This window comes from Schistocerca americana, chromosome 3 (assembly GCF_021461395.2).
Source record: "Schistocerca americana isolate TAMUIC-IGC-003095 chromosome 3, iqSchAmer2.1, whole genome shotgun sequence".
In the NCBI taxonomy this organism is placed as follows: domain Eukaryota; kingdom Metazoa; phylum Arthropoda; class Insecta; order Orthoptera; family Acrididae; genus Schistocerca; species Schistocerca americana.
Genome location: NC_060121.1, coordinates 954,849,158 through 954,873,117, shown reverse-complemented (window position 1 = coordinate 954,873,117; position 23,960 = coordinate 954,849,158).

The window sequence follows — 23,960 nt, the reverse complement described above, 5'->3', positions numbered from 1 at the left end:
AGACCACAACAACAACAACATGTCAAAGAGTTTTACACATTTAGTTAGTTAGTTACACGCTCCATAAATCATTTCAACAACTGTTTTATCGAAATGATCTGGAACAAGACAGTTTACAGGATACATATACACGATTCCTGTTAACATTAATGAACACATTATCATTTTATTCCTTCTCATGTCTACACTTAAAAACAAGGTGTTTTTTCTTTATATGTGTGGTCAGTACCATTAAGTGTAGGTACTTTGCTGTCAACTCTGATGCTATCAAATAATTTTTTCCATATTTGTAATTGCATAATATAAGCATCTGTGAGATTAAGACAAACTGTTTGCAATGAACCAGCTGTAGTTTCATTCAACTGTTATCTGCGCAGTATCTCATAAGGCAACAAAACATTAAAGACTTTTGCACCAGAATATACAGGGTGTCCCAAAAAGAATGACCCAATTTTAACTCGTAATAATATTGAGACAAATGTTACTAGGTAACTGAAACAGTGCTAGATGTAATCAGCATGGTCTAGAGTTTCAGAAAAAATCTTCTAGATGTCACTACGAGCGTTGACCTGGAGCGTGCAGCCAGTCTTGCGCAATATGGCATCTGCGCAACAGAAGGCATATTGTGTTACTGAATTTAGTCGTACTCAATCAGTGATCGCAGTTCAGTGGGTTTTTCATATTTGATTTCATGCTAAACCACCATCACCAAAGAACATTCAATGGTGGTATAAATAGTTTGAAAAAGCAGGGTGCCTCTGTAAAGGCAAAAGTCATGGCCAGCCACACATTCCTGAACAAACAGTGGAACAAATCCAATGAGCGTTTGAGCAGAGCCCCCGCAAGTCTATGTGTCATGCTAGCTGAGAACTTGCATTACTGCACATGACAGTGTGGCGTTTGTTACAACGCCATTTAGCCCTGAAACCATACTGATTACAACTGGTACAAGCTCTTCAAGATACTGACAAAATGAAGTGAGTGGACTTTAGCGATGCTATTCTAGAGGACATGGAAGATAACACTTTTATGTCATGGTTGATATTCAGCAATGAGGCAACTTTCCATATTCGCGGTAAGGTTCACTGTCATAATGTGCCTATATGGGGGCTCGAAAATCCTCATGAAACAATTGATCACGAACGTGGTTCACCAAGTGAATGTTTTTTGTGCTGTTTCGCAAAGCAAGGTTTATGGACCCTACTTTTTTTGAGGAAGAAACCGTAGCAGGACAATTATATCTTGCAATTCTATGGAACTAGTTAGTCCCACAACTTGACTCTGACAATTTCATCTACCAGCAAGATGGAGCACCACTGCACTGTCACAACAACGTGTGCAGTTTCATCAATACCAATGTGCCTCAACATTGGATAGGGTGTACAGGACCGTGAGATCAGCCTTTACACTCTTGGCCTCCTAGGTCCCCTGACTTAACACCATGTGATTTCTTCCTGTGGGGATGTGGGGATATGTTAAGCAATGTGCTTATGTTCCTTCCTTACCTCATGACATTGATGAACTAAAAACCAGAATATCAACTGCTGTAGCTTCAGTGACAGAAGACACCTTACGCCCAGTTTGTGATGAATTTGGCTACTGCCTAGATGTCGTCTGTGTAGACAATGGAGAACATATTGAACATTTATGATGGATTTTTATAAACTTCCGTCTTTTCTGAGTAATTTAGTATGCAGTTTGTTTGTGTTAAGCACTTCTTCCTAATAAATAATTCTTTTGGGACACCCTGTACATCATATAACTATGAGTTCTGGATAGCACCACACAATCCATGTGGACTGAATCAGCTTATGCAATTAATGAATCCATATGTGGACACATCACTGTAAAAACTATCAATACATTTTTACATAACAAACTGAGTAGCCTTTGTGCATGTGTAGCTGGCAGTTTCAATGCATGACTTATTGTGTGTTACTGTATAATTGTGGTTTTGTAAGACTACAACTGAAGTTTCTATTTAGGAATGTCTGAGCCTATGTGTGTATAATCTAGGGTACATAATCACGAAGTTACTGTAAGAACACAATAATGAGAAACATAACTTGTACTTATGGCATTAAAATAATCTTGTTTTTAACCAAGCCTCCAACAGGGCTCCAGTAACTTCTATTCACAATAGACTAAGAAAACTAATGACAAACACATAAAAAAGTCTTAACACCACAACTTGACAAGAAATATCATTCCAGAGCAAATGAATGACTATAAGTAATGATAACTGCCATAATTTAAGGAGTAAAGCTAACAAGTCTTCAAATAGTAGAGACACTGAGTTGCTGAAGGCACATAAACAAGAAGACCGAGAAATTTGCAAGGTGGAACAAAACTGTCAAAAAGATAGTAAAGTTATCAGTCTTGTTTATGTGCCTTTTAACAACTCAGTACCTATACTATTTGGTGGGTTGGTAACTTACTCCTCAAATTATTGATAATAACTATTGGAATTCAAATTTGTTAAATGCAAACAATTTTTTTTAATAAAATGCTGAATGATTTTGATAGGTTTTATGGTCTTTTTTTTCTGTTTGACATTTTAATGTGTTATTTCAGTGTCACAACATAATCGTCTCTAGAATCTTCAGTAACATTTCACAGACATGTCTCTGCTGCCCGTCCCGATTAATGAAGCACAAATTTTCACAATGCCTCTTATGGTACGTAATATTCCACACATACAGAAAATAAAACATTAGGTGGACAGCCAAGTGTATAATAATAATAATAATAATAATAATAATAAAGATTTTATTGTCTTTAGGCCATTACAGCAATTGACAACGTCAAATGAAGATACAGTTTATAATACAGTGTGATAAGGTATTGACTACTGAAGTATTATAGCTTATATTACAATAAATGTACAGTGGGTCATCTGTTGGATTACTGCATTTTACAGTTGAAGAATTCATTGATATCATAGAACAGGTGGGCAATAAACCATTCATGCAGTCTTTCTTTGTATGTATGTCCAGGAAGATCCTGTATAGCATGTGTCAGCTTATTAAATAGTTTGTGCCCTGTGACTTCATGGCTATTTATTGATTTTGATCATCTGTGGTAAGGTGTGTATATGTGTTTGATGCTTCTTGTGTTGTAACAATGTACATTTTCTCTATGTTTCACATCTTGTAGGTTCTTCTTCATAAAGATTAAGACATTGTATATATAGAGGCTTATTACTGTCATAATTTTTTGTTTAGTAAATAAGGGTTTGCAGCAAGCCTTATGTGAAGAATTTGTAATTATCCTAATGGCTTTCTTCTGCAATAATAGGATGTCATGTATATGACTACAGTTACCCCACAAGATAATGCCAAAGGATATTACACTTTGGAAAAACGCAAAATAAGATGATCTGATGTATGTTTCAGGTACATAATTTCTGAGTTGTCTTAATAAATAAATTACTCTAGATAGCTTACTACTAATATAGTTTACATGTTGGCCCCAGGATAGCTTTTCGTCTTAATAAACTCCCAGGAATTTAACAGAACTAGGGTCATCAGATAGTGGCTTTTCTCTTAGAGTGAAGATAATGTGCTGAGTTTTATTTTCATTTAGCAGGAAACCATCTGCTTTGAACCAATATGCTGCGTGAGTGAGTGTATTTTCAGCACAGGTTTTAAGATAATTAAGATTGTTACTGCTATGAAGAAAAGTCATATCATCTGCATACAATACAGTGGTGGATCTAATAAACACGAACAGCAAGGTATTCCTTTGTACAATACCATTCAGTTCTTATACAGACATGGCACTGAGCAAAACTCTTTTATGAAAAGCAGAATACAAAAAAGAAAGACCTGTAAAAAATTATCAGAAAATTGTTAACATTTGAACAATACTGTGTATAAAAGCGTTACACAATCAAACATCACATTAATTGTGGTACTGAGAACTACAAGGGCCCAAAGCATAGACACAAATTTCTGACAAAAACAAATTTTGTGAAATCAAATCTGTAGACAAACCACCAGTCTCACAGGTCTGAATTATTTTTAACTAAATTTCAATTACTGTATTTTCTATAAAATATAATGTTCCCACTTTATCTTATGTAATACTAATTAACATTCAGGATTACTAGAACAAAATTTTCACTCTGCAGTGGAATGTGCACAGATATGAAACTGCCACATTAAAACTGCGTTCCAACCAAGACTCGAACTCAAGACCTTTGCCTTTCGCGAGCAAGTGCTCTGCCAACTGAACTATCCAAGCAAGACTCACGATCCATCCTCACAGCTTTAATTCCACCTGTAGTTCATCTCCTACCTTCAAAACTTGACAGAAAGTAGCAGACAAGGTCCTGGCAGAAGTAAAGCTTTGAGAATGGGTGGTGAGCTGTGTTTGGGTAGCTCAGTTGGTAGAGCAATTGCTCACAAAAGGCGAAGGTCCCAAGTTTGATTCTTGATCCAGCATGCAGTTTTAATCTGTCAGTTAGTTTAATATCAGTGCACACTCCATTACAGGGTGGAAATTTAATTCTGGAAACATCTTCCAGTCTGTGGCTAAGCCACAGGAGTGCTATTCCCGCAAGTTTCACAGGAGAACTTCTGTGGAGTTTGGAAGGTAGGAGACAAGCTCCTGGCAGAAGTAAAGTTGTGAGGATGGATTGTGAGTCATACTGGGTAGCTCAGCTGGTAGAGCACTTGCCTGTGAAAAGTAAAAGTCCCAAGTTCAAGTCTCAGTCCAGCGCACAGTTTTAATCTGCCATGAAGTTTCATTCATGATTATGTTTATTCTTAAAGTTAATTCACAAAATTTCCATACACAGTGGATGATTTCCATTACGCATATTCTTTTGCTTCAGATAAAACTGCTGATATACCTCAGATTATGAAGTACTACTACTGCATACATGATAGACACTAAATAATGCTGGCAATCCTAGATAAAAATGGGGCAGAACAGAGTAACCAAATTATGGTTTGTTCTTGGGACTCATATCAAAATGAGTAGCCAAGAAATTGGTGGACAGCTTTTTGTGAATGTTCATATATACAGCGTGGGCCTACAGATACAGATAAATCTGGTTCACCATAAGATGTCAGAACTATTCACACATGGTGCAATCTCAAAATTGATGATGGTGTGCTTTAGAGCCATATGGTTATCAGCATCTCAATTATTAAAGGAGAGTAGTGCTATAAATCAATGAACATTTGTAAAAAGTGCATATGTTTAATTGCTGTTCATTTTCCTGAAAGAGTGGGTTCCTCACAAAAAGAAGTCTAAACATAAGCCTCAATTTTAGGAAGAAATTTCTGAGAATGTATATTTGGAGCACAGCACCATATGGAAGTCGATCATGGACTGTGGGAAAACTGGAAGAGAAGAGAATCAAAGCATCAGAGATGTGGTGTTATAGAAGCATGACAAAAATGAGTTGGACTGATGAAATAATAAATGAGGAAATTTACACAAAATGCCAGAGGACCATTATGCTTTCAAAAGCATTGCATCAGAGCATTTATCTGTGCTTCTGTCTCAGCCAGTGACATAAATAATACAATAATTTACATTGGAAGAGGTGTTGTTTCGAAAGAATAAAAGAAGATAACAACTAATGCCAGGCAGCCATGAAGTTCAGCTGCCTCTCTTTCATAAACACACATGGATATGGGATAGACAGTTGTTTTGCTATATTCAAGTGAATGGCACAATCTGAAGAAAAAAAGCCTTTAGACTGTGCCTTTCAGCCAGATAAAAGACATCTCACCTGTGATAAGACCTGGCATGAATGTGGTACCCTTATTGGCAGTCTATTGCATGGAAATCTAAAATTTTCATGCCCACTGCATTGGATATATTTGGGCAATGAACATCTTGGTAATGGTCATATCAGAATATTTAAGAGAGGAGTACTGTTCAAAAAAATAACAGAATTCCCCCGTGCAAACAAGCATGCATACAAGTTACTAAGATATTAAATGGAATAAGCACATATATCTGGCAGCATATCAAATTTGAATAGGGAAAGATATCAGTTGGGCTATATCCTGGTACAAAAAAGGTTTAGGAACTGTTTGAAGAATGCTAAAGCTTATACAGGAGCAGATATAAATTCAGACCACAACCTAGTAATGGGAGAAATACAAGTGAAGTTGAAAAAAGTCTGGAGAGGTAAAGCAAAGGAAAGACTAAACACAGAAAGACACAGAGAGGTAGGAAAGGCATCAGATTTGGAGAATAGGTTTGTGGAAAAATGGCAAAGAGGTAGCGTTGATGAAAGTGTTAATGACAAATGGATAAAAATGAGGGAAGGACTCATGGACTCTGCCAAAGAAGTACTAGAAATCAGAGTATCCCAAAGCACCAGGAAATAATGGATAACAGAAAACACATTGAAAAAGGTGGAAGAGTGGAATGGCTCCAAGGACTATGGGACTTAACATCTATGGTCATCAGTCCCCTAGAACTCAGAACTACTTAAACCTAACCAACCTAAGGACATCACTCAACACCCAGTCATCACAAGGCAGAGAAAAGCCCTGACCCCGCCGGGAATCGAACCCGGGAACCCGGGCATGGGAAGTGAGAATGCTATGGAAGAGGGGAGAAAGTGGAAAGGTGTAGAAACTGAAGAAGGCAAAAAGAGGTACAGGAAACTGAATAATGAGTTAAGAAGAGAAACTGAAGAAGCAAGGGAAAAATGGATGAAATAGAAATGCGATGAAATAGAGAAAAGGGAGAAAGAGGGAAAGTATGAAATGATGTATAGACTGGCAAGTGAGATAGTTTTTGAACGTAAAAGAATGAGAAATAACGTGTAAATAGAAAGAGCAGATGGTACTCTAGCAGAAGAACCACAGGAGGTTTGGAACAGATGGCAAGAATATATTGAATGTCTGTATAAGGGGGATGAAATGCAAAGCGAAATTAAGGTTGAAGAGGAGGAATATGTGCCGGAAGATGGAAAGGGATTCACCATCTTTGAAGCAGAAGTAGAAAAGGTGCTGAAGGAGATAAAGAATAGGAAGTCATGTGGAATTCATGATTAGCCAGCAGAACTGTTGAAGAGTCTGGGAAACAAGGCAAGAAAAGAAATAGTCTACCTCTGTAACGAGATATGTGACAAAGGGGAATGGCCTGATGACTTCCTTGTAACAGTTATGATACCAATAGAAAAAAAAAGAGAAATACTAAAAAATGTGAAGAGCATAGGACCATCAGTCTAATTTCTCATACAGCTAAAGTCTTGCTGAGAGTGTTGAATAGAAGGCTGTATGGCAAGCTGGGTAGAGGAATTGCAGAGGAGCAGTTCGGATTTAGAAGAGGAAAAGGAACAAGAGATACTATTGGCCTGTTAAGAACTATAGGGGAAAGGTATATGGAAAAAGGTAGAGAAATCTTTGCTGTTTTCATAGATTTAGAAAAGGCTTTTGACAGAGTTCAGTGGAACAAGCTGACGGATATTTTGAAGAGGAAAGGAGTAGATTGGAAAGAAAGACGACTGATACAGAATCTATATTTACACCAGAAAGTAAGGATAAGGATTGGAAATGAAATGTCAGAAGGAAGCAGCACTGGACGAGGTGTTAGACAAGGTTGTTGCCTATCCCCACTGTTGTTTAACGCATACCTTGAAGAGATTATTGCAAAAGGCTTAGATGGGAAAAGAGGAGTATGTATTGGTGGAAAGAGAATAGAATGTATAAGATTTGCTGATGACATGGTTTTAGTGGCAGAAAGTGAGTGGACAGTGAATAACATGCTGAAAGATCTGACTGAAGCTTGTGTGGAATATGGGATGCAAATAAACACAGCAAAAACAAAGAGTATGGTCATCAGTACAAGACACAGACTGTCCAATATTAAAATAAGACAATCTACCATTAGCCAAGTAAGTGCATTTAAATATCTTGGCACAATAGCTAAAGACTTGAGATGTCACCAGGAGGTGAATACTCACATTGCCATAGTGAAGGAGGCATTCAACAGGAACAGGAGACTCTTATGTGGCAAATTAGATAAAGGTCTAAGGGCCAGCCAGAGTGGCTGTGCAGTTCTAGGTGCTACAGTCTGGAACCACGAGACCGCTACGGTCGCAGGTTCGAATCCTGCCTCGGGCATGGATGTGTGTGATGTCCTTAGGTTAGTTAGGTTTAAGTAGTTCTAAGTTATAGGGGACTGATGACCTCAGAAGTTGAGTCCCATAGTGCTCAGAGCCAAAGGTCTAAGGAAAAGGCTTGGCAAATGTTTTGTCTAGAGTGTGGCACTATATGGGGCCGAAACATGGACACTGAGACGAGAGGATGAAAAAAGGTTAGAAGCATTTCAGATGTGGATGTGGAGGAGAATGGAGAGAATAAGCTGGATGGAACGAGTGAGTAATGAAAGAGTATTGGAAAGTGTTGGTGAGAGATGTCTGCTGAAGGTTGTAAGAAAAAGGAAAAAGAACTGGTTGGGACATTCATTGAGAAGGGAGTGCTTGCTAGCAGATGCTTTGGAAGGATTTGGTTGTGGGAGAAGACTGAGAGGAAGAAGGAGATACAAGATGATAGACAACAAAAAGAGAAGAGGAAATTATGCGGACCTGAATAGGATGGCAGAAGACCAGACAGCCTAGAGAACTACCATGTGAAAATCTGTCTTTTGGCAGAACACTGATGATGATGATGATGATGATGATGATGATGATATAATTCTGTGTGTGTGTTTTTACGTGCTCTTCCTTGTCAAAGGACTTCTTCAGAATGCTAACACAGTTTCCATTCTATTTTGTGTGTAGCTGTCAACTACTACATGATTCTGCTACTTGGTGAGTGGTCTCCTTTGCTCCTAAATGAAGTACAGATATTGACAGAGAAGAGAGTAAAATACTAAGTAAGATGATTTCACTGCTTGATTACAAAACTAAAAATGAATAAGCTAGCCCCTAAAATCTCCAATATAAATGGTTAGTCTGGAATCTGCAATTTCACAAAATATAAGGCAGGTTCACACTCAAATTTACTGCTGTCTGCTTGTTCATATAAAACATACACTGTTAAATTTTGACATATTGATACATGCAGCATAAACAGGAGAGTCTCTCATTGGAATATATACCTATAACTCCGAAAAAAATGTCCTGCAAACAGACAGGTTACTGTCACTTCATCCAATCTTTATAACTGTAAAGAGGAACATCAAAGACTGAGAGTTTGTTTTACCAATTGCAACTGATTTTCCACCACTTCCTGCCACTTCTTCTCCCTAAGAATTATGATCTTCTGACTCCACAGTGAACAAACACCTTCCATTGTGACAGTATACATTTTTTGCAACCAGATTCCACATTTTCCTGGATTCCAACATGGCCTAGCACTCATGCTAGTTTGTTTCCGTCATTTTGTCACAGAACAGCAGGCATCACCATCCCCACCCCCATAGAATCTGGAGTATAGAGTAGGTATTCACTACAGAATTATCAAACCCTTCTAGAAGGGATTTTACATGATTCTGCTAAACCTCTCTTTTAGCCAATTGTAGCATTATGTGGCTTGTGACATGACACGTCTCGAAATTGACCAACTCATTTCTATCAAAAATATCAATTGTAGAGTCTTCCCCTACCCCACCAGATAAACTTCTGTGGACATATATGAGCAGAACAAGCATGTGTATAATTACCTACATCACAGTCGGTTTCATTTGTGAAGATGCCAGGAGGGAACTGAGAAATTGAATCAGATGAGTAAACTCTTCTTACTGACATGCCTCACCTACTCAGCAACTACAGTTCTGTGCTGGAAGCAGTGAATGTGTTGGAAGGTAAATCACTGAGGGTGTATGTGGAAGGTTTCATTTGCTTGTTGCACAATGAGGAATTGCTAAACTGATGGAAGAGTGATGATATTCCAGTTTCAAGACAGAGGCTGTGCATGGGAATAAACATAAATTCCTCTGCAGCCAGCCTGATTCTCTCATGGTGGACTGCATCAAGGATCTTCAACTACAATGCCTGAGCAGGATGGTACATTGTGCAGCCAAATGCTACATTTACACAATGTAGTTGGACAAAGGCACTTGAGCCATGCATGGCTTGTGTTCATGCCATATCTCATTTGACATCCTGTTTTTACTGTACTACCACCTCATTATGTTAATTTCAATTACTGATGTCACTGAGTTGCCACCTTGCTGGTCCGTCAGCGACAGCAGCAGCGTTTATCGATATAAGCTCTGGCGTATTATCTTTGCTGACTGCTATTACTTCCCAGTTGTCATGTGTTGTGGGTTACTTCGGCTCTACCAGTCAGTTGGAATGTGCTAGCAGTGGAGTTCGAACCTATCAGTGTTTGAATTATGACATGGCAGAAGTTCAAGCAGGGCACGGCTGCCGTGAGGTCCGGACAGCCATGACTCGCCTGATGGTTGCCGATACATATCACTTGAGTGCAGACCACCTTGGTTGGTGGTCAGTCAGTCGTCTGGTCGGATGACGTGTGTGTTGGCCGGTGATCGCTTATGGGTTGGCTGCATGTGCTGATTCACGTTTCATCCTTGTTATTGCATTATCACTGCCGTTAGTATTGTCTAGTTCTTCGTGCAAGTGTTCGTGAAACTGTGTAGTTTGTGTGGTTTCAACTGACAAGTTATTTCAAATGCTGTCGGTGTGCTGTTGTGTACCGAGTCGGTCAGTTGGTGTGGATCAGCCAGGAAATCTCCGTGCGGTGCAGTGGGCCGGGCCCACTGGCGGTCTCTAACAGTGTCGGAGTGTGTGGGAGCTGTTCCGATTGCTACAAGGTTCATGGCTCACCAACCCAGGACATCAAAGTTGAGTGGTGATTTAATTACCGAAGCCAGTCTGTTCACATTGTGCCACTGGTTTTCATGGTTGGCTGTTGGGGGTATTCCAGTGAGCAACAGCGAGTGTTCAAGTTGGCGAAAGTTTGGCCACCATCCAGTGGAGTTTAACTGTATTTTGGTTATTTTATGTCCAAGTGCACCAGTAGAATTTTTTGCCTTGTGGCCATTAGCGTTCCAGTTACCTGCCCTGGCCACTGACGTAAAATTGAGGCAGTGTACTTTCCTCACCATGTTGTCACTGTCCAACACATGCCTGTAGTTTTGACAGCTTATGCATACTTGGTTGTGGGCGGCTATGCCTTTTACATTTTGGCTTTGGAGTTCCTTGTGTACTGGTCAGGTCGTCTTGCCGGTGGGCCCATTGACTCTCTCTTGGTTGTGTTGCCAGCGGATCGGATATAGTTGGGCCAACTACCTGTCTCCCCTAAGCAAACTTTAATATTTCAAAGTGTAGACCTTACCCCAGAAACTTCTGAGCACATACTGCCTTTTCTTATTGGTGTTTGATTGTGTATTGTAATGGCTCATAGCCAATGGTTTGAATTTGTATGCTTTTAGTTCGGTTTTAAATAAAGGGCCTTCAGCCATTTTAAAATTGAAAGTTCCTTATTTGTCAAGTCTTGCATTGTTTGTGCCTTCTGCCTCATTTTAAATATTATTTATGGATAAAACCCTGAACTTTCTGCATTTTGAAAATTTATTGTAGTTGTGTTTTAAATCATGGGCCTTCAGATGTTTTAAAAATTAAAGAGGTTGTGCCCTTAAGCCATAAGATTGTGTGACATATTCAGTCGATGGTTAAGCTTGGAAATTTACACTGTAATGCTTGGGCAACTAAATAAAGTTATATGTGTTCGAGTGTAACTGACGGCCGCTCATTTTTGGCTCCTTTCCACAATTCCAACTACCTGTTCTGTCCTGTAGATCTAACCAGGCATTTCAGCACTCTTAAATTGCAGCAGATGGATTCTGTCTGCTCTGCAGTCATCTGGCTCACACACTTTAAAATACTGAATGATTTGAGAGACCACATTTTCAGATTATGTCAATCAACAAATTTTGTCATCAAATATGAGACCCAGCTACTTTATCAATTTACATTCATATTGTAACTATTCAAGCCTTCCCAGTGATCTAATGACATTTTGGGTTTAGGGTGTTTCACCAGATACCTGCATCGTACTTGGACAATATTTCTGTAACATAGCTTGTAACCTCCATCAGATGCAACCTGAGACAGCTCCTTGAGTGGGCCTTCCCCCTCCACTGGCTCCATGGTCCGCACATGCTTGCTGCAATCTTCTGGAACACTGACATTCTGTTTCCCATCTGCTGCAGTTCTGGGTGTTCCCTCTCTGGTCCGCACCCACCAGACTCGCTCCTTGGTGTTCCATCTTCGGTCTGGTGCATTTGGAATTCTGTCTGAGGTACCAGGTGTTCCCCCTTCAGTCTGCTCCGGCACACAGCGATCTGCTGTAGTGTTGCTGTTCCACTTTCAGTTCACTGCGGTTCTGGATGTTCCTTTTGTGGTCCACATCCACCAGACCCATTCCTGAACATTCCATCTTCAGTCTGCTGTGCCTGGCATTCTGTCTGGTGATTGTTTTCCATATCACTGCCTTCCGTCCTATTTGTGGAGTGCTGCAGCTGCCCTGTTGCTCCTTTAACAATTCCACAGCACGATCCCAGGCTCTACCTAGCTGGTACCCCATGTCACAGCTCATGAGATTGTCAGTCACTTTTATCTCAATCTATTCCCTTATAACATTGTCCCAAAATCTCTGTGTCTGTGCTAGAATCTTGGTTTCATCATAAGTCATGGCATGATCTACTTCTAGACAGTGTTCATCAATGGCTGATGTCATCACCTGTCTTATTCGGGTGTGCCTCTTATGTTCTTTGCACTTGATATACACTGTTGTCATCTGGCCAATGAAGGACATGCCACGTTGACAAGGTATATTATAAATCCCTAGTTTCCATAACGCCAGGTTGTCCTCTGTAAACATAATATCAAGTGTGTTTTCTGTCCATCCACCAAGATCGGGGGAATGGTGGGGAGTGTTAAAGATGACTTGGGGTCGGCTGCAGCAGATGGAAAATGGAATGGCTACGTTCCAGAAGGTTGCACCGAGTGGATGTGGACCACAGAGGGAATGCCTACAACTGCCGGCAGAGAGAGAATGCCACAGACATATGTACTGGACCAGGTATAATGGGTCACATTTTATTTCCTTTCTTCATTCTTTTCTTATTACACATGAACAAAGCCAAACATAAATTAACTAGTAGCTTTGTGGCAGAGGTAATGTTCTGATACAAAAAAAAGAGAAGAGACACGCTCTTCAATTGATTAATTTCTGTATCTCACCTCTCACCTGTTTGTTTCTATAAGTGGTAGCGGGCGGACATATGACTAGCTCCATCGTACCAGTATTGTTTAAAAAATGTGTATTTGAACCATATATTAAAAGGTGTTATGACTGTTATTAGGAAGACCAAGTTTACATTAATCACAGTCGTCTGCTTATCATTTCGTCCATGCCGAGAATCCTGCATCAGGAGGTTCGAAGCAGACAAGAGGAATTTGCACAACCAGAGGAGGGGCGATCCTGTATCAGCATTTCCGTAATGGAACTAATGTGAAGCAGTATGTAACAAAAAATCTGAATATTGATCTTAAATGTATTGGACATTAAAGGTCTGTTGATATTAGTACCAGTTAAAATTCACCTAGGATATGTCTACAAATTTATAAACTACCTTCCAATTTCTTTCAGTTATTCTGTCCAGTCAAGCTTTTTTTTTATTATTCAAGCAACAATTATTAATCAGTTCCCATTATTTCATCCTCCATTCATATGACACTGTTCACAGGTCCACTCGAGGAGCAGTCTCCGGTCGCACCTGATGATATTTTGGGGTAACTCTTCCCATTCTAGAAGGATATTTTTGGCTCAGAAATGGGCAGTTCGGGCAATAAGTTTGTGTTTGTGAACCTCTTGTCGACACCTGTACATTAGTCTGGGTACTTTGACATTGGCCTCTCAACATATATGTTCTTTACTGTCATTTCTTGTTACCAATAGCAGCATATTCCCAAGAATTAGCAGCTCTCACTCAGTTAATACTCAGCAGAAATCCAATCTGCATTGGATCACACTTCCTTAACTCCTGTGCAGAAAGGTGTGCAGTATACTATCAATAATCTACCACAAGAATTCAAAAATCTTAGCAGTAATCCATGCAAAATCAAAACTGAAGAGTTTCCTCATGGGTCACGCCTTCTGTTCTGTTGAGGAGTTCCTTGAAAAATTAAGCTGATTCTTATGTTATACTGTTTACTGCGTTTACTTAAACTTATGGCTTTTTTTGGGTTAATAAACATTTTACTTTATCTGTTATCCCTTTTATTTTAGTAATTTCATGTACTGACATGTTCCATGACCTTGGAAATTTGCTCCTCAACTTGGTCCTATGGAACTAGAAGTGTAAATAAATAAACAAACAAGGTTATGGGCTAAGTTACCGAAATATTATGAAAGTACAACCCTAAAAACTGGCAAGATACCTGACAACCCAAGATACAATCATGTTCCTCAATTTAAGTTCTGGAAGGACATCATCTTTACGCCAGTGACTGTTATAAGTTCTTATTACACTATTGCAATTTCGGCCTTAGGCCATTATCAAGTGCTGATATTATGGATTTATGGCTTTAACCCACAATATCAGCACTTGATAATGGCCTAACACTGAAATTGCAATAGTGTAATAAAAACTTACAACAGTCACTGGCATAAAGATGATGTCCTTCAAAAAAAAATTTATGACTGTGAATCCCAGCTACAACAAGTTTAAGTTCTGGAAGATCAAAATTTCACAAAAAATATAAATAACATAGGAAAATGCAAAACCAGTATTTTCTGCACATTGCTCCAGCATCTAGCAGTTATTTACCACTATCTCCTTGACCCACACTGAAAATGACAAAGGAACTGCCTGGATTCTAAGAACTAGACGAGGTCACAGTTGATCAGCTTCTCTGTTCTTCCCCAGTTTGTGGAGGGAAAGTGAAACAACTTCTTATTATGGACCAGGGAATTTTTATTCCTCAAAGAAAACCACAAACTCAAAAATATTAGGGGTATTTCCTTTAGTACTGCTAGTGAGGTGCTGTAAAATACTGTAATGGAAGCTGTCAAGACTTTGTAAACATTAACATTCTGAGAAAAAAAGTTAATTCCAGTGCCCACATTGAGAAAGGAAACTTCTTAAACTTCACTGTTGGTAGACCTGAAGACCAGATCACTCCTGTCAATGACCACACAATGGTAATGGAAAGCTGCACCCTAGCTGATGTCAGTGGTTACTCAAGTGAAATGGTCCATCACTGTGTGGACAACATCTCCATCGTTCATCTGGAGAATATCATTTACCATTACAGGAGTAACACAACACCTGCTTGAAACATTTCTGACGATCTCTCATAAAATCAATGGATTACTGAAACAAATCATGACTTCAGGAAATTCTGTCGCAATCTCTTCTTGCTCTCCTCCATAGTATCTCAGCTGGTGGTATGCGCTTGAACCTCTGCGGTGTTGTGCACCTGTCCACCAGGGAAGAGTCTATCTTCCAAGTTGTCCTGAGACACATGGATGCATCAGTGGCATGGATCATGTTGGTAACAAGATAAACCCATACTGAAATGTTGTCTGTATGTTCAAACACAGTTGCCTGTAGACTGCCCAGTTTGCCATGCTAAGCACCTACATTGGTAGCTTTGTTTTGAGCACTGCTCTACATAGCAGGTGTATCCCGATCTGGAACTGGCCACTGAAGAAGTGCACATGGGATGTAGCACATAACAGAGAACAATTCAGTAGCAATTCCATGATATATAAGTCTTGTGTGTCTGATGAAGATTAGGCATAAGGTATGGTCATTGAAATGTTGGAGCGGACCAGAAAGGCACAACAAAAATGCCATTGTGTCACCACATGAACACCTCAACGGAAAGCTAGATGTAAAGACAATACAAAATCCCATGAATAAGAAAGGTCCCATTTCATAGTGGAACATAAAAGGATTTGGGGCACTTGTAGACAGTGTCAGACATCTTAACATAGGTTGGACAATTGTGTTCGAGTTTACAAGACACACTAAATTTTTTGACACACATATGTTATGGGATTATAGGGGCTACGGAAAGGAAATCATGGGGGGAGGTACAAACCACTTCCTACCAACACCATCCTCTTTTACCAGTAGCAGTTGCTCCTGTATCATAGGGTTACTATATGTTCCCTGAATCTGTCCCTCCTCTCCAAGCACCTATTGTTGCTGACAGAAAACTCTACATCTTCTGAATGTGTGACAAAGCATGTAATGCTCCCACCACAAGCACATGTATATGTGGAGATGTTCGTGGTACCTCTAGTTGGCAAAGTTTGCAGTTAGCAATCTGTTTTGGTCTCTGAAAGAAATGATTTGTTTGAGCCATACATATGGCTCAAAAAGCACTTAATCTTTGTAATGTCATTTTCTTTTGCAGCCAAATCACTTATAAGAGTTCAATAAGCAATGCAATACATTTTTTCTTCGGCCAGTTTTGGTTCCCTAAAATTGTAATTTTGTTTGCGACATTCTTAGTTATACTCATGTCATCTCATATGTTTCCAGTAACTCCCAGTAGACAGCAGAACTATAACCAGTCTTCTGAATGGTGTCTGCAACTGAAAGGCATTCCAAGGAAAGAAGAGAACCTGATATTTATTATTTATTTTTTTTTGGCGGGAAACGAGACCATCACAAATATTCACAGGCATTTACAGAACATTTATCGACACCAGGCAGTGGATAAATGCGTGGTAAGTTGCTGGGTGAAGCATCTGTCATCAGCACAACAAGAGAAGGAAGTCCGTCTGATCTCTCATGAGCAGGCCAGCCGCTCATAACTATGACCTCTGGAATGTTGCAATATGCAGACATACTTGTTTGAGGAGACCAATGAATAACAATCGAGTAACTCAGCACTTAACTTGACTTCTCTGTTGGTAGTGTTGACTCACTTGTCCATTTGTTAGTGTATTCAAAGGCTTGTGCCTGCTGGGTTCCTTAAGCACAACTGAAGAGCATAATAAGTGAAGCAGGAACATTTGTGATGTGCTGCTTGGTCATTATGCGGCTGACAGAGGTAGTTTCTTGGGAAACACTGTCACAGGTAATGGAACATAGATCCACCACTTTGAGCCGGAAACAAAACAGCAATCCATTGTGTGGCACCACACATCTCCTTCGAAGAAAAAGCTCGAAGTAGTATCCTCAACTGGTAAAGTCATGGATACAGTGTTCCAAGACTCAATCAATCAACTCCAAGATCTCCCGTAGACTCTCAGGAAATTGAAGAAATGATTAGAGCCTTTTTGTGACCACAAAAAAATGAATGCATTTCTCCACAATAATGCAAGGTCACACACAAATCTGTGCACCCAAAAGATCACAAAACTTCGATGGACTGTTCTTCCTCAACCATCTTACAGCCCAGATCTCACACTTCCATCTTGTTAAGACCATTGAAGGAACGACTCTGCAGGCAGCACTGCAGTAATGATGGGGAAGTTACTGATGCAGCAAGAACTTGTTCAAGATGCACACCAGTAGAGCTTCCAGATTATGGTGGCCCAAGGCCACAGAATTGAATGGAGATAATGCTGAAAAACAGGATTTCACAGCCAAAGAATTGAGAAATAATATGGTGTCTTTAAATCATGAATAAAACCATCCTTCACTGGAAAAAAAGTGTTGCATTACTTACTGAATGACGCTCATAGCTCAGTGCAGAATTTACCAACTGAAGGTGCAATGAACACCTGCACATTCCTGTGCACTTACAACATGGTAAACCCCATATTCAAAAGACCTCTACATCTTCTAGCAGTGTGAAGCCCCATACTAATGGTGTGTGTGGGAGGGAAAGGGGGGAGGGGGGAATGCTTTTGAATACTGTATTCTCCTTCTAAATTTTATTTCTTGAATTTGTTTTTCATTAATAAGTGGTTGATAGTAGTGACTCCATACAGCATGACTGCCTCAGCAATTAACGCGAACTAGTGAAGATATGAGCAACATTTTACCCTTCACACACTTGGTGAAATTTTCTACATTTTGGTGGTGTCTCCATAATGCAGACAATTATTGAAACAGTGCACTGAGTTAGGGATGGATCTAACCAATTTTTATCAGATGACCCCAGTTGTTACACACTCAGGAAACTTTAGAGTACTGAAGGTCAGTGTAAGTAGCAACTATCTTTTCTTTTGCTGTTCATTCATTTCACAACGTTTTGGACTTCTGTCATATCAATTCTGCCCCACTTTCTGGGATCTGTATGTATTAGACTCTTGCATAACAACAACTTCGCTACTGGTAAAATTAAGGATATGGTATCTCCATGGAAAATATAATATTAATCTGTGTAACTGCTACAATGTCTGTTGTACCCTTGTATGGCTCCTATCTAAAGGACGAGTACTCCTAATTAGGCGTAGCGTAACACTGAAAACACACAAGAATTCTGCAGGCAGCATAATTAGGCTAACATCTGATGGTTGCTAAAGAATGAAACTTTCAAAATGCTTGGAGGATTAACACTGAATTTCAACTGTTCTTCTCATTTCGAATACTACACAAGTAACATAAACACAGGGACAAAGGGTAGATATTTTACAACTGCATTCCTGGTTTCCTGTGGCTGTCTTCTTGCTTCTCTCACTGCCAACTAGAAGTGGAATCCTGTAATGTGTACCATTTAATATGAGATCCAAGTTTATCAGACAAGATCCAAATATATTCTACTAATCAAACTCTAGGTTTAGGGCTGCACTGTGCACAGCTAATATCACAAAATCAACATGGCAGATGTGTGTGCAAGTTGCTTTTGTGTGTGTGTGTGTAGTGCTGACAAAGGCCTTAATGGCCGAAAGCTATAATTGTGTGAATCTTTTTGTTGTGCCTATCATGAGTCAGCATCTCCACTATATGGTGAGTAGCAACTTTCCTTCTCTAATATTGTTACATAATCAATGTAATCATTCATACACTTCTGCCACTTAATCCATTGGAATGGCTACTGTCAAAACGTACATCACTTGGTTCAAATGCTTTCATGTGTGTGGAACAAACACACACATACACTGTTAATGTTCACATGGATAATTGTTCAGTACTTGATATTTGTCCTGCGACCACCCTGACGCAGTTGGATTGTTGTTCTCCCAACACAACAAATGCTCTCAGAATTATCATTCTCATATAAATAACCAATACTGAATGATCAACACTGATATGCAATACACAACTCCTGTGGTAAGAATTTTAACCACTTACCTTAAAAGCCTGAGAACACTCAGGATTTTAATTTTTATAAAAAACTTAAAAGCCCAAGAATACTCATGTATCTTCACAATCCTTTTCCCCTCATTTTTTTGTTATGGAGATTGGTGAGTTTGATATGGAATTTAGTAGTTCAGAAAGTAGCACTTACGACACTGACAGTGTTAGCGAAGCGATAACAGATCAAAAAAATTATTCAAGTGATGTTGGTTTTTCCAGGCTCACAAAATGTATTAAATAGACATGACCACATAATTGCCTCCCACACTTCTGGCAATTCCCTTTACCAGAATTCAGATTTCAGATTTTTTTCAAATGTGATAAAAAATTTAAGTAAAATAATTGATGATGAGTTGGTGAATATTGTAGTCACTGAGACTAATAGGTATTCGTGATACAAGAACACTGCTGATTGGAAGGACACAAACAGTGATGATATATGAATCTTCTTTAGCATAATACTGTTACAAAGTATTATGAAGAAGAAATGCTACCAGATGTATTGGTATAACATCTACTACTTTCAACTCCAATATTATGCCAGTTACTTAGCTACAAATGATTTTTGATGCTAAAGAAATGCCTTTATTTTACAGACAACTCTCAGGATATGAGCCTGCTATCCATCCACAGCCAAAGCTGAACAAAATCTGGTCCATTTCAGAACATCTCAATAATAAATTAAAATGACTTTGTACTCCAGAGAGGGATGTTACCATAGATGAGAGTCTTATGTTATATGAAGGGACATTAGGTTGGGTGCAGCATCTAATGCAAAAGGGAACAAGATCTGGAATGAAGACCTACATGTTGTTAGATATACAAGTAAGGTCCCAAAATTAGATAATGAATATAAAGATCTGCCCCAGTCACTATTGACCCTAATGAATTCCCTTTTCTCAACACATTTTGTTGCCTCACAGCTGATAATTTCTACACCTCTCTGCAACTGGCAGGTCTCCTCATTGCTAAGAAAACTGACATATATGGCATTGTGCATTTTAAAAATCTTTCACAGTAAGAACTTCAAGGGAGATATTGTTGCTTTTCAGGGGGGTAAGGTTACAGCAATTAGATGCAAAGACGAGTGTGATGTGTCTATTTTGAGCAATATCCACAATGCAGATATGAAAAATGTAAATAAAAGGGGCAAACAAACACCAAAACCAACACAGCCATATCACATAACAACACAAAGGGGGAAGTGGGTAATGTTGACCAGCAAATAGCAAACAGTCCATTAACATGGAAAAAAGAGAGGAAAAACTACTACAAAAAAAATTTTCCATCCACTTACAATAGCTCTCTGGAATTCATTCAACTTGTACAAGAAACTGGGAGGAACAAAGAATGCTCTCAATTTTCCTGTGGCAGTGATTGAGAAGATGACAGCCAAATGTCACAGGAAGGAATTTTCTTTGAAAGTAGCATGTCAACTATCCATAAGCACCAATCATATTTGTCTAACTGACCGTCACTTCCCATCATTTGTCCCAGCTACTGCAAAGCAGAAACCTACCATAATATGTCCGATGTGCAGCCAAGTTCGGGTTGTAAATGGGAAGAAAAATAGGAGGGAGCTATGATATATGTGTGAAGACTGTGATGTAGCTCTGTGGGGTATTGTACCACGCTTCAGAGCCTTTCACAGAATCACAAACACATGAAGATGAATATTGTCCAAAAGTGTATTATTTAATGCTCACTGTGTATCAAAAACACTACAATCAGATTGGAAAGAGGTTCAACTAAAATATTCTGTCCTAAGACATTTTGTTGTATGTGGAGTTATTTTTTAGTAGCAGTAACTCTACTCAATGGTTTTAACATAACCTTTTCTCAGTGTTCTCTAATTATCCTTTAAGTGAATAATATGTCAAACTACTGTTTGCAATAACCTATAATCATAATAAAGTTTAAAATTCAGCAATAAAAAATTGGAAATTTTTGGAAAAACATTTACAGAAAAATTGCTAGGTTAAGGGGTTAATTACTTTGACAAGTTCAGTGTAATTTGCATTCTGCAGCCGCAGCATCAGCACTGCATGATACACACACCATGTAAGCCATGATTCTGTACAATTACACTCCATCTCACCAGAGAGGCGACTATCAATATCCACATGTGGGGTAGCTAGCGATACTACAATATGCTCACACAGTTCACAGTTCTTTGTGAGTTACAAGCATAGTTAACACTTGGTAAGTAATTTTCCTTTGAATCCACTAATATTGGCTGAAGTCCAGGTCAGTGATGGAATTGCTATCAGGTGGATGCTATGGTGAGCCAGGTGCAGCTCCAACTGATGAGGCACTGGGCACAACCGGCGTAGAACCCAGAGTGTGAATTTAGCTTGGAAGGTGAGTGTGGGCTCTGAATGGTGAGCTCCTGGGCACAGCCAGCATGAGCCTGGAGCAAATGCTTGTTCTCCAAAGAGAAGATCACTGAGTGTGGCCAACGTAAAGCCTGGAGCATAAGCAAATGCTGCCTACTAGTCGCTGAGTGGCATTTCAACAGGCAGGCTGATGGATATTCACATGGAGCATATGACTTGCTTGTAGTGTCACAGTCACTGAAGCACGCTCTGCTGTCGGTGAGACTGGAACCTCATGCAGTGGCTGCAGGGGATACCATGGGCAACATGCCAGTATGTTTTGGTCATTGTCCGGAAAGTTTATATACATGCAGTTCAAGCACCAGCCGGTACTGTGTAGCTGAAACTTGGCAGCAGTGCTTGGAGGGAAAGAGCAACCTCTTGCAGATGAAGTTCATGGACAGGACTGGGACTCACAGAGAAGCACAGGAATGTGACATGCATGGAGGACAGGCGAAGCACCTTGCAAGCAGTAGAGCGAGAGCACCTTATAAGAGCATCTTGGAATGGAAGGTTGAGGTTTGGGCCCAGAGGGCAAACAGGAGTGCACCAGGTGTGCAAAAGCACCTGTGAAGGGAAGAAGGAAGATGGATTCCAGGCAGGTGAAAGGGTGTGCCACATAGCTGCAGGAAGAGAAGCAGCTTAGGGCGTGGCCTCACACAAGGGATAAGGAATGGTGGTTCCTGTAGAAATTACAGAGAAAATCCATTGCTGGGCAACTCTGGTAGGCCATGAGTGAAATTATGCAGGTCAAAGTGTGGAAAATGCTGGGAAGTCCAAAAGTCTGGAGCCGTGCCAGGAGCAGGAAGTTACAGTGATGCTGTATGGAGGCAGCTGGTTCTGAAGACACTCCAGACATGGTGGATAGGCACATCAGAGTTTATGACAGACGTAAGAAGAGTCACATGCTACTGCACCAAACGAGTGGAAAGATGGCTGTACTGTCTAGTTGGGGACTAACAATAAAATCCTGTGGCGATTTTTCAAAAACCTCGGCACCAATGATTGAAATAAAATGTCCCAAACATTGAATTTCATTGCTCATGACAGAAATGTAATGTGGAAACAATGGAGCATCATTGCCTCTTGGTGTATCTTGGGCAGCATTTTCACAGTGTGAAAAACTGGCCATGGCTGCATTGTCGGTGCTTCGAACCAGCAGGACAGCATCAGGCATGACTGGGGAAGGGTGGCAGCAGTAGTGCAGGAACAAAGTGGCTGACATGTTCAGGTGTCATGGGAATGTACATTTTATCGCATCACCATTCTGGGGTGGTTCATGTTTGGAAGGCCAGCCATGGCTGCATCATCCCCCAGATGTCGTAGAGTGAATGGTACAGTGTCGAGCATGGCCAGAGGACGGCGGCAGCTGGGTTGAGGAAAGACTGGATGCTGCAAGGAAATAATTTGATTATCATAGTCATCTTGTTGTGATTGGTATACAGTGCATGTAGAAAACACTGGCTCCCAAGTAAACAAAGAATAATGTACTCTTTATTAGGTGTAGCGTAATGCAGAAAGCCATAAGACTTCTGTACACAGCCTAATTGGTCTACTGTCTGATGGTTACCAAACGACGACACTTCACAGTTCATTGTGAGCTAACCCTTGGCAAGTAACTGTCTGTTGAATCCACAATTCCTGGCTGACGTCAAGGACAGTGCTATCAGATGGGCACTACAATGAGCCACTAGGAGCAGCTGGCATACAGCCCAGAGCGCAAGGGTAGCTTAGAAGGTGAGCACGTGCTCCAACTGATGAGCCACCAGGAATGGTCAGCATGAGCCTGGAGCAAACACTTGTGTACTGAAGGAGAGACTGCTGGGTGCAGCCACTGCAAAGCCCAGTGTGTAAGTGAAAGCTACTTGCTAGTCACTGAATGGTGTTTAAATAGTAAGGCAGACAAATACCTGTATGGCGCAAACGACTACATGACCTGCTTACAACACCATGGTCGCTGGGATATGCTCTGCCAGCTACAAAGCCTCATGTAACAGCTGCTGAAGATGTTGTGGAGAAAAAGCCAGCATATTTCGGTTGTTGTGCAGAACATTTACATACATGCAGCACATTTGCCAGGTGGAACTACCGGTGCATATGCTGATACAGCATATAACTGGAGTATGGCAACCCACCGGTCGCAGTTGTTGTGTTTGGTAATAGAAGTAGTTGGCAAATGGCCATGGATATGGCATCCCATCTTCCTTAGGGAAAGGCTGGTAGAGCCATCTTGGTGATAGCTAAAGGTCTTGCAGCATTTATCAGAGACACTGCAAACCACCTGGTATAAGGTCTGCAGCTGCCTATCACTTGAAGTGGGTGGTTACCATGGTCGATAAAAGGCCAATCTAGCCTCAGCCTGCCACT